The sequence below is a fragment of the Triticum aestivum genome, chromosome 3B (assembly GCF_018294505.1).
Source record: "Triticum aestivum cultivar Chinese Spring chromosome 3B, IWGSC CS RefSeq v2.1, whole genome shotgun sequence".
Taxonomy (NCBI): domain Eukaryota; kingdom Viridiplantae; phylum Streptophyta; class Magnoliopsida; order Poales; family Poaceae; genus Triticum; species Triticum aestivum.
The window spans coordinates 96728332-96741521 of record NC_057801.1 but is presented as its reverse complement, the minus strand read 5'-3'; positions in this window follow the sequence as shown (position 1 = coordinate 96741521).

Below are 13190 nucleotides of genomic sequence, written 5' to 3'. Positions count from 1 at the left end.
CACGTCAGTGACACTGGGGTTAAACAGGGGTTAAACTAACTTAATTAAAAGGTTAGGGGCACTGGGGCCCACATGTCAGCCTCAGGGGGGGGGGGGTTAGCGCGGTTGACCGGTCAATCCCGCCGGCGTTTAGCCGCCGGCGAGGCCGAGCGCGGCGGAGGGGCTCGGGATCGCCGTTCAGGCGACCATTCGGGCGGCGGAGACCACCCACGCGAAGCCCGCGCTCACGCGCATCCAGTGGAGCACGCGGAGGGCTGCGGGGGCGGCGGAGCTCGCCGGAGCAGAGCTCAGGGCGGCGGCCGGAGTTCGGCAACTTGTGGCCGCGGCGTTGTGGTGCACGGCAGTGGAGACGGAGGGTTCCTACGGGCTCCTGGCGCCACCAGGAACACGGGGACGCGCGCGGAAGGGACCGGCTTGGGCTCGTGCCACCGTGGCGCCATGGCCGGCGGCGAGGAGCAATCGGCTCCGGTGAGAAGGCGGCTGGAGTGTGGGAATGAGCGCGGGGAGGAGGGGAAATGGAAGAGGAGCTCACAGCGAGGTCGATGAGCAGCTCGGTGGTCTCGGGGAGGCGGCGGAGGCGGCGAATTGACCGCGGCGAACTTCGGTGGCCGGCGACGGAAACGGCGATGGTGGCGGCGTTGCAGCACGTCTGGGAGGTCCGTAGCTCAACGAGGAGGTGGAGGGGGTTGTGGCGGAGCTCGGAAGCGGGTCGGGGAGGCGAGGGGAGGCCAGTGGCTACGGCGATGCCCGTCGGTGGCGGCGGTGGTTCTCGGGTGAGAGGGAGAGAGAGCAGGGGGAGAAGAGGAGGGTGAGGGAGAGTGAGAGCGGTGCGGGGCAGCTGCGTGGCTTCGTCCGGGGCATCGAGGGGGTCCGGGGAAGCAGGAGGTGGCCAGCAGGGGGGGAGGTGGCGCGCGCGCGTGCCGGCGAGTGTCGGGCACACGCCCTCGTCCTTCTGTCCGAGGAGGGAGACGACAGAAGGCAGCGGGGGTGGGCTGGGCCGCCAGCTGGAGATGGGCCAGGTAAGTGGCCCAGGTAAGTTTCTCTCCCCTTTTCTGTTTTCTTTTCTAATTTTCTGACATTTGTTTGATTTAATAAATATATTAAATCATTTAATTTTATTATGCCAATTTTTGTAGGGGCTAATGGTATTATTCCAGGGCTCTTTTATAATTGGCATAATTTTTGGACCATATTTCATATATATAGAAATATATTTCCAATGCAAATATTTATCGAATTAATCCAAATGGCCAAAATAAATGTCCATGAGCTCCTAAAAATATTGTTTTGATTTTTATCTCTGTCCAATATTTTCAGAGGGCAACATGAGCATTTTCTTGGACCCTTTTGGAGAAATTTTTATTTGGGTCATTTTCAAAAATGATTCTGAGGGTTCCACCAATCCTCATTTCAAATTTAAATGAAATTTAAATATGATGCACAAATGGCTAGCTAGCCTAGGTCATACCAGACTAGGGATGTGACAAGTGTTGGGTCTTTTTATGCATTAAGTAGGGTGAGAATATTCATGAATTGAATGCCTCCCCCTAAATATATGCCTACATCATGACAAGACATTAGATTCATGCATGAATGGGTACTAGATTTCACATAATATTGTCAAGATCCAAGATACCAAGTTCACGCCTAAGTCGACAAAACCTTGCTTCATCTAAAGGTTTGGTGAAGATATCTGCCAGTTGAAAATCTGTACCAATGTGATCAATGTGAATATCACCCTTTTCAACATGATCTCTCAAGAAATGATACATAATATCAATGTGTTTGGTGCGGAGATGATCTTTGGGGTTCTCAGCAATATTAATGGTACTTTCATTATCACACAGAAGAGGCATATGTCTATAGGTGATACCGTAATCCTTCAAAGTTTGCCTCACCCATAACAACTGAGTTGCACAACTGGTGGCAACAATGTATTCAGCTTCTGCGGTAGAGAGAGCAATACAATTTTGTTTCTTCGAGGCCCAACTTACCAAGGATCGTCCAAGAAACTGACATGCACCAGATGTGGACTTACGATCCACTTTGTCTCCAGCCCAATCCGCATCCGTGTACCCAATGAGATTGAACTTAGCATCCTTGGGGTACCAGAGGCCCAACTTTGGGGTGTGAACAAGGTATCTAGGAATATGCTTAACCGCCTTATGATGACTTTCCATAGGGAAAGCTTGAAATCTAGCACACATGCATACATTGAACATGATGTCTGGTCTAGATGCACAAAGATAAATCAATGAACCAATCATAGAGCGGTAAGTAGAGGGGTCGAAAGGAGTACCATTTGTGTCTTCAGTGAGAGCAATTTTGGTTGGCATGGGTGTCTTGCATGGACTAGCATCAGACATACCAAACTTCTCTAGAATATCCTTGAGGTACTTTGCTTGAGATAAGAAAATTCCTTCTTGAAATTGTTGAATTTGAAATCCGAGAAAGAACTTCAAATCCGTATTGAGTGACATTTCGAAATTCTTGGTCATTGAAGCCGCAAACTTCTTGCACAAATGAATGTTAGGAGAACCAAAAATGATGTCATCTACATAGATTTGGCATAGGATCAAATCACCCTTGTCCCTCTTAGTAAAAAGAGTGGGATCGATCACCCCTCTCACAAAACCATCATCGAGTAAAAACTTCTTCAAATGATCATACCAAGAATGAGGTGCTTGTTTGAGGCCATACAAAGCCTTATGAAGTTTATACACATAGTCTTTGTGAAAGGGATCAATGAACCCGGGTGGTTGTGACACATATACTTCTTCTTGTAGGGGACCGTTAAGGAAAGCACTCTTCACATCCATTTGATGTAATGTAAAACCATTGAAAGCGGAATAAGCAAGTAAGATGCGAATGGATTCAAGACGAGCAACGGGAGCAAAGGTCTCACCAAAGTCCAAACCTTCAACTTGTGAGTACCCTTGTGCCACTAACCTTGCCTTGTTGCGGATTATCACCATTTTCATCTTGCTTGTTCTTGAATATCCATTTTGTTCCAATGACGTTGTGCTCGGTAGATGGCCTCTTGACTAATGACCACACTTGGTGCGTTCAAAACTGTTCAACTCTTCTTGCATAGCAACTAGCCAATTGTTGTCCATCAATGCATCTTGTACCTTGAGGGGCTCAATACTAGACACAAACGAGAAGTGAGCACAAAAGTTTGTCAAATGTTTACGAGTGACTCTACCTTCCGATATGCCGGTGAGAATTTTGTCAACATCAACAGGACCGGCCACTCGAGGCATGATGGAGGTAAGGGTTTCATGAGGTTCAACTTCATGTCCATCATCCACATCCTCAACATATGGATCATTAATGTGTGGAGGAAGATCTTCTTGTTCATATTGCATTTTTGAGGTTCATCATCAATGATTGGACTGTCTTGTTCTTACACTTGATGATGATCTTGTTCTTGAAGATTATCATGAAGAGGAACTTGATCATCCTCTTCAACTTGGGCTAAGGGTATCGGTTGAACAATAGGAGCTTGTGGTGGTATGGATGTTGAAGTAGTTTGATGATGTGTGAGACTTCCATCTTCTTCTTCATCATCATGAGGTTCTTGTTCCATAGGAAGAAGTGCACCAACACCCATGGTCAAAATGTCTTGAGAAGAATCTTCTTCACCTACATCACTTAGATCAATTTGCTCCCCATGGGAGCCATTAAATTCATCAAACACCACGTCACAAGTTTCTACAACACATCCATTGGATTTGTTGTAGACTCTATAGGCGTGAGAGTTTGATCCATAGCCAACAAATATACCCTCAATTGTTTTGGATTGAATTTTTCCTAACCGTTCTATTTTGTTGAGGATGAAACATTTGCACCCAAATACACGAAAGTACTTGACATTTGGCTTGTTTCCAGTTAGAAGCTCATATGGAGTCTTTTCCAATATAGTGCGGAGGAAGAGCCGGTTTGATGCATGGTATGCGGTGTTGACAGCTTCGGCCCAAAACTATGTGGTGACTTGTATTCATCCAACATGGACCTTGCCATCTCTACAAGTGTACGGTTCTTCCTTTCGGCTACACCATTTTGCTGAGGAGTGTATGGAGCTGAATATTGATGCTCAATCCCTTCACCACTAAGAAATTCTTCCAAGGTATAGTTCTTGAACTCAGAGCCATTGTCACTTCTTATTGCCCGGATTTCGTTGTCAAACTTGCGTTGGGCTTGCTTGGCAAAATCAATGAAGGTGATCTTCGTTTCGTCCTTGGACTTGAGGAAGAACACCCATGTATATCTTGAGTAATCATCAACAATGACATGCCCATACTTTTTCCCACCAAGACTATCCCATGAAGGAGGCCCAAAAAGATCCACATGAAGGTGCTCCAGGGGCCTTGAAGTAGATACTATGTTCTTGGGTGGGTGCTTTGATTGATGTTGCTTCCCGGCTATACATGCACTATACACACGATCTTTCTCAAAAGAGACATTGGTTAGTCCAAGGATGTGATTCCCCTTTAAGAGATCTTGAAGATTTCTCATGCCGACATGGGCTAGCCGGCGATGCCATAGCCACCCCTTGTCAGCCTTGGCCATTAGACAAGTTGCATGGAATGTGCTCTCTTTCGAGAAATCAACTGTGTAAAGGTTGCCATCCAACTCTCCAACAAAGGCCACTTCGAGAGTATCTCTCTTAAAGACTTTCACATTCGTTAGTCCAAAGAGTGTATCATAACCAACAGAAGCCAATTGGCGAACAGAAAGCAAGTGGTATTTAAGGGATTGGACAAGCATGACATTTGCAAGAGACATGTCATTTGTGATAGCCACCTTGCCCAAACCGAGTACCTGTCCTTTTGAACCTCCACCAAACATAATGCTCATGAATGGTTGAATGGCTTCCATGAAATCGTAGAGCAATTTGCTATCTCCGGTCATATGATTTGTACATCCACTATCAATCACCCATTTCACTCCACCAGAGAAGTCAACCTACACACAATTAGGACTTTGTTAGAGGCACCCATTTTGCAATGGGACCTCTCAAGTTAGTCACAAGGGTCTTAGGGACCCAAATAGCATAAAACCGGAATGCATTTCGAGGGCCAACAAATTTTGCAAAGACTTCTCCATCCTTAGTCTTACGAAGTACATAGGATGGAGGCATGAACTCTTTAGGCTTGTTGAGAGTGGGCATGCCCCTTGTGGCCTTCCCACTCACAACCTTACCTTTCTCCTTGTGCCCTTCTCTTACAAATGTTTCTTTTAGAGGAGTTGTGCACTTTTGAGAGGACGTCTTTTCTTGCTTGTGCTTGGGTCAAACCCAAGTCCCTCTTTGGCAAACACCTCATTGTGTTGACTCAATATCTCATCAAGATTCTTTTGCCCTTGAGCACATGTCATGAGACCTTTCTCGATTTGAGCCTTGAGAAAACGATTTTCCTCAATAATAGATGTTAGATCACTACTAGAGTTAGTAGTACAAGCATCAACATTGATAATAGGAGAAGAGTAAGCCTTGGCTAGAGTTTCAAGATAAGTAAGTTTGAGTGTCTCAAAACTCTTTGTAAGAACGGTGAGCTCTCCTTCCTTAGTCTTGAGAGACACGGATAGAAGCTCACAATCCTTAGATAGAGAAGCATGAGACTTTACAAGCTTACTTTTATCATTCATTAACTCCTCGCAAGAGTCAATAGCCTTTTCAAGGAGGCAAGATCATTAGTGTGAACATCAATATTTGCACCAATTTTTAAGCATAGTTCATCATTTCATGCTTCCTCATATTGGACTTTCCGCTCAAGGATTTCACATTTTTCCTTTTCCTCAGTGACGAGGGTTTCAAGTTCCCTAATGGTGATGGTGTGCTTACTCACCATCTCCATAAGCATACGAAACATAGTGAGCTTCTTTCCTTTGAGGGAGCACATGAACTTATTAAGTTTAGCAATCATAGGATCATCTAGATCATCATCCTCATAACTATCCTCCGCATCAAGATATTCATCACTAGGAGTAGACGGAGTGAAGAGAGGAGGATTTGATCGTGGAGTTACCTTGACCTTGTCAGAAGAGCTTTGGTCTTCTCCATCTTCAACCATGGCCTTTGCCATTAGGCACTTGTGAGCGTTGCCCTTGTAATCTTTCATGTAGTTGTAGGTGACCATGTCACCACTCTTATTTACTAACCTCAAGGTGTTTTGAGAGTCTTGAGCAACTCCGGCAACACCACTAACATCATCCAGATCGGATTCTTCTTGAGCAACCGTTCCTTTTCCATCTCTCTTCTTGAGCTTGGAGTTCAAAGGATTTGGCAACTTCTTCTTGGGAAAGTTCTTGGGAAACCTTGGTTTATCTTCTCTCTTCTCATAAGGGCACTCGTTGGAGAATTGGTTGGTTTCTTCACAGTTGTAGCATTTTCTTACTTTCTTCTTTGGAAATCTTCCCTTGAATTTTCCCGCGCTAAACTTCTTGACAAAGAGAGACATGTCTTCATATGAAGGGCCCTCGTCGGATTCAATCTCATCACCATCTTCATCATCATCATCATCATCATCATCATCTTCTTCTTCTTCTTCTTCTTCTTCTTCTTCAGTTTTCTCATCTTCACATACATGCTTGGCCTTCAATGCAAGATTGATCTTTGATGATGGGGAACCATGCATGGCAAGATGTTTTGTGGCATTAGCCTTCGACTCTTCAAATAGTTGGAAGGTGGATATGATGTCATCTGTAGTCATTTCCTTGAAGGTATGGTGTTGTCTTATGTCCCACACCATTTGATGATGATATGGGGCAAGAGCATGAAGCAACTTATCCACAAGGAAATGCTTAGTCATGTTGAATCCATCTTGTGTCTAGTCACACTCACATGACTCAATATCGACAGTGAGAGTCATGAGACGCTCATGGAGTTGATTAGGGGTTTCACCTTTCTCCATACAAAAGTTTTGCAATTGCCCCTTGGCAATTTCATATTGAGCACTCCGGAGGGTAGAGGTGCCAGTCTTGGATCTTATAATACTTTCCCATAGTTCCTTGGCACATGTGATGTGTATGAACAATCTCCTTTCCTTTTCAGCCATACCTCTCCTTATACACATGATTGCAGTGTCATTGAGGTTCTTGTCATATATTTCTCTTGGTGTGGGGTTCTTTGGATCAACCACATGATAGCCATACTCTATGATCTCCAGCATCTCATCGTTCCCATGTCGAAGATGATCCTGCATAGCAACTCTCCACAAAGCAAAATCGGAAGTGGCACTAAGTAAAGGAGGTTTGCCTTGAGGATTATATCTTGGTTTCTCAACCTGAGGTCTTGCATAAAGCCAAGGAAAACTGGCGTGTTCATTTCTAGGAGGTTGTTGACCAAGTGATGGAGTAGGCACAGTTGGCCTCGAAGCCACACCACCCGAGAGTGGTGCAAGCACCATGGACAACGTGGCTAATCTCATTTGGACCAAGGCCTCAAGGGAAGCATCATGCTCCTCTTTTTGCTTAGCAAGGGCCCGTTCTAGATCCTCAGACGTAAAGGACTTGACTTAAGAGGAAGCCTCCCCTTTATCCTTAGGATCTACAACCAAGGGAGTCCCATCTGGGTTCATCTCGCTCTAGGGCGGTTAAGCCACAAGAATAGAGCATGAGGCTCTGATACCAATTGAAAGGATCGAGATGGACCTAGAGGGGGGGGGTGAATAGGTACAACTACAAATTTTACTTATTACTTAGCAATTTTAGGCAATAGTGCGGAATATGACGATGAGCCTAACAATTGCAAGTGAGTACTAAATACTAAGCAAGTAACCCAAACACTTAAGTAAGCAAGCACAATATGATGTAAGTAAGTGCAAAGAGACAAGTAACCACAAGTAGAGAGTTAGGGTTAGGAATAACCGCAACTCCGGGAGACAAGGATGTATGCCGATGTTCACTTCCTTGGAGGGAAGCTAGTCACCGTTAGAGAGGTGGATGTTACCACAAAGGCACACCAACGCCACAAAGGCTCACCCTATTCCCCCTTTGAGACAACACCACCGAGGCATTTCTCAACCACTAGTGGTAGACCTTGGGGTGATCTCCAAACCCTTACAAACTTTTCCGGAGGAAATCACAACGGTTGATTCCTCTCTGAAAGACTCCTACCGCCTAGGAGTCTCCAACCTCCAAGAGTAATAAGAACATTGGGAAGAAGCTCAAAACTTGCTCAAATCACGAATTCCTTTGGTGCAAAGAAGGGGAAGGAGTGGATCTATCACTTGATGGGAGAACTTCTCTAAATGCTCCTAGAACACTTGGGAATCTAGGATTTGGTGTAGGTGAATGAGAGAGAGAGAGAGTGACGAGTGTTCTTGGTAGGCTCAAAGTGAATGGTCAACCTTATCCCGTGGAGGGGAAAGGCATATATATAGTGGGTGAGAAAAGGTGACCGTTTGGGATACATAAGTGCACAGGATAGGTCGGGCGTCCACAGAACATCGGACGTCCGGAGGCACAAATAGGTCCGGACGTCCGACAGTCATCGGACGACCGGCCGCTGTGAACCTATGAGCCACGACCCAGTACACAGGACACGGACATCCGAGACGGGCCGGACATCCGGACCACGGACGACCGGAGAGTCTGGAAATCCGTAAAAATGCTTCTGTTGTGAAAGTACCGGACGTTCGGAGAGTCCCGGACATCCGTAAAAACCACTCTATAAAGGAACACCGGACGACCGGAGGGAGCCAGACGTCCGTGCAACTGAGAGGGACCGGACGTCCGTAGAGCACCGGACGTCCGGAGGCAAAGTATAGGAACAATGAATTTTGAGCAAGTTTTTCACTAGATCCAACGATCCCCTCTTAATAGTGCGGGATCCCTATACTCAAGAACAAACCATAAATGAAGTCAATGTCTTGTATCTCCATTCTTGAGTTATATGCTTTTTGTCCCTAGTCATGATCCATGCACACGGTCTTTGAGACATAATCCTGAGATATACTTGATAAACATGATTAGTCCTTAGCATATGTGTTGTCATCAACATCAAAATATGATTAAGGGCATGATTGCACTTTCAGCAATGCAGTAGACGGGTGACCTTCATGAGCGGCGACCGAGGGAATTGAACCATGCTCGGCATGGTAGGTAACGTTGTCTAGTTACTAAAGCATCCCTCCGTTGTTCATCGGTAGTCATTATGGACCGGGACATGAGGGGAATTTCCTAGGGCTGGAATTCTGGCTGCCAGATATTTCGACTTGAAACGCTGAGGCTCAACTGGTTGGGGTTGCCTAATGTGCGTACCACGCACGCCACCGATGGACACGAGCCCAGTTTTTTTATTTTTTAGGATCAACACGAGCCAAGGTCTGGCTGGTACGCCATTGGGTCCTACCATTCGAGAATACAAAAGGAACCTTTTAAATTGCCGAACGAATCTATGTGTATTACAATACCCGTATTTTCCTTGCAAATACTAATCCCAACGTGGTAATTGATTTATGATGAGTTGTTGAATTAGAGTGAGTTTGTGATATAGTGATCTCAATGTGGATTTCACATTTCATGGTATCCCTAGTAAGTTTTCCAATGCAAATTCAAATTTAAAAGATGAACAATATGGAGGTGAGAAAACTTTGTATGTATCAAGCATATGACCACACACACACACAGAGACACACGCGCACGAACACAGCAACAATCCAATAAGTATAGTGCATCTATTTTTCCAAACCATGCATGTATGACACGAATGCAAAAATACTCCTTCTATTCCTAAATATTAGTCTTTTAGAGAGTTCAACAAGTGACTACATACGGAGCAAAATGAGTGAATCTAGACTCTAAAATATGTCTATACACATTCGTATGTGCCAGTCCATTTGAAACCTCTAAAAAGACTAATATTTAGGAATGAAGGGAGTAAAATGTAAGACGTCCATGGTCCTCAGTGTTGAGATCTACGGTAGGGTGCGTCGACTGCAAATTTCCAAATTTCCTACGCGCAGAACAACCAAGAACATGCTACGGGAGATGGATCACAGTTCGTTACCACTAGATGCGCAGTGCCGTGCAGTGGAAGAAGAGTTGGGGCAGCGCGTCCGCGTGGATCGTCTCCTCTTCGTCTGATCTCCCTCGAATAGCCGGTCGTCCGATCCCACGTACAAGTTCGCCGGAGCGGCGCAAGTGCACCGCCTCTAACGGTATCCGCGCGTGCAGGAGGAACACCGTGCGGCGGACTGCTAGGTCCGTTCACACAGTCGGCAGTGAGTGGAGGTGGCTATTCGCAACATATGCAAACCCTAGTCGCAACGCTGAAGCGATCAACCAAATAAGTGCGCTGCACCTTCACCTTATATAGGCGTCCGTCGCAGGCTCAACACTTGGGCCTCGCACGGACCCTAAAGCCCAAAGTCTACTTGGTCACGTTCCTAGTCTAGTTCAGATCACATCTGACCAGTGTCCTACGAACCGACCTCGTAGGTTCCTTCCCTTAAGCATGCGACCCCTTAGGTTCAAGTCAGCTTGGTCGCAGTTCGGATCACCTCCGACCTGCATGGTTGGTAGCAGCCTCTAGCAAGGCGTGCCGACCACCAAGCAGACTATGAAGTTGGTTAGGCGAACCTGTACAGCGTGTCACACTTCTGTTCCCTTTGCCTCACGATATATGTTGTCAGGCTCAAGGCGGGACTGTCATCGTTGTGCTAGCCCGACCTCTTTCTCGTTCCGGTGATCCCGACCACTACCCGGATTATCTCATAATCCTTGTCGCATGGCCATTGAGGGAGTCCCGGATTAGGGGGTGTCCGGATAGCCGGACTACCATCATCGGCCGAACTATTATCGGCCGGACTATCATCATCATCAACCGGACTCCAAGACTATGAAGATACAAGATTGAAGACTTCGTCCCGTGTCCGGATGGGACTTTCCTTGGCGTGGAAGGCAAGCTTGGCGATACAGATACGTAGATCTCCTACTATTGTAACCGACTCTATGTAACCCTAGCCCTCTCCGGTGTCTATATAAACCGGATGGCTCTAGTCCGTAGGACGCAACAACAACCATTACAATCATACCATAGGCTAGCTTCTAGGGTTTAGCCTCCTTGATCTCGTGGTAGATCCACTCTTGTAAACATCCACAATATCAATATCAATCAAGCAGGACGTAGGGTTTTACCTCCATCAAGAGGGCCCGAACCTGGGTAAAACATCGTGTCCCTTGTCTCCTGTTACCATCCGCCTAGACGCATAGTTCGGGACCCCCTACCCGAGATCCGCCGGTTTTGACACCGACATTGGTGCTTTCATTGAGAGCTCCTCTGTGCCGTCACCGATAGGAAGGATGCCTCTTCCCGTCTTCAAGGACGGCATCTTCGCCGATGGAGCCTTGGCCGCCGGCCAAACTATCCGGCTAGGAGGTTTTCTTATGACCGCCTGTCCGGCCACCGCTTCAACGATGACCTCTCGTGTCATCGAGAGCAATCTTCACGTCAACTCGGAATTCGCCGAGCAGTTAAATCCAGCAGAGCTCTCGTCTGTAAACGAACTCTTGGATCGGATCGCCGCCCTGGGAGTCGCTACAGACTACAATCGGATCGGGCTTAAAACCGATCTGAGAGAGATTAACTCTCCCCAGGTTACCCACCACGTCACGGTGGTAGAGGAACATCGCGACGATCCCTCTCCCATATTGAAAACTAGTCGTGTCCGGGCTACCAAACCCTCCATGCCGGATTCCCGCGGAGGAGCGGATTCTGATCAAGCACTGAACATAAAGTCAGGCATCGGACCGGACTCGTTGGACAATGTTCCACTTTCCAAGCTTCCAAATTCGGAAACTTCTCGGCCCTTGAGCCTCGAGATGGGCTGGGTCCCGGACTCAATCAGGCCCGCCCGTCCAGATATATGCGATCTATCTCTAATCCGGCAAGAGCCAGCCGAAACAGTACATCATTACTGGGCCAGATTCCTCCTGGTCATGGACCGGATAAAGGACCGCCGAGAGGAAAACGCAATCTCGATCCTTTGCAACAATTGCACGGACAGGGGAATCTTGAACGCCATCAGCCATCGTGAAATCACGCGTTTCGCTGACTTGGCATCCATAGTGCGAAAGTACTGTGCCATAGAAAGTCTCCGGAAAACCGAAGATAGGTTTTGGGATAATCTGGCCCCGAACATAGCCCCAGTCCGCAACAAAAGAGTGCATTACACTCAGGCACCAAGTACAAGAACCAAAAAACAGAAGCCCCTTAAAGGGAACGGAACCGTACTGGAGGGATGGCTCAGCAAACCCTGTACAATTCACGGTACCAAGGGCGCCACCCCAACACATAGCCTTCGTGCATGTTGGATATTACGGCAGGTGGCCAAAAGTGGCGAGGAGCTTCTAGCCCCGCGAAACCACACCAACAATACCGGTATGGTATCAACCGTCTTCGAGACTTTCGCATCAAACAATATGCGGAAACGAACGATCCACAGCCTTGCCGAAGTCTACCAAGTAGCAACAACAAATCCTTGGAGCGACGCGGCCATCACCTTCAACGCCAGCGACGAACCTAAATTCCGAACAGCCCAAGAACCAGCCGCATTGGTCCTCAGTCCAATAGTGGACGGCTTTCGACTTACCAAGGTACTCATGGATGGCGGCAGCGAATTGAACCTCATTTACGAGGAAACTCTTCAAATAATGGAAATAGACTGGAGCCGCATTGAGCGAAGCAACACAACCTTCAGAGGAATAATCCCTAGCCGGGAAGCACGCTGCACCGGAAAAATCACACTCGATGTGATGTTCGGCTCGCCGGACAATTACAGGTCCGAAGAAATCACGTTCCAAGTGGCCCCGCTCAGTAGCGGATACCACGCTATATTAGGACGAGAGGCGTTCACAATTTTCCAAGCCATACCCCATTATGGGTACATGAAGCTCAAAATGCCTGGGCCCGGCGGGATAATCACTCTCGTTAGTGATCCGAACATAGCACTCCGCGCCGAAAACAAAACAGCCACATTAGCCCTGGAGGCACTATCCGAAGCCCTAGCGGCAGAGGAACTCACCGCGCTGCGCGCTATGGTGCATAGAGACGACGTGATACTCGATAAGAGATCCAAGTCTACCTCCTTTAAACCAGCGGACGAAATTATAAAATTCCAGGTCCACCCAACGGACCCGACAAAGACGGCCTCCATCGGGGCATAGTTGAACCCTGATGTAGACGC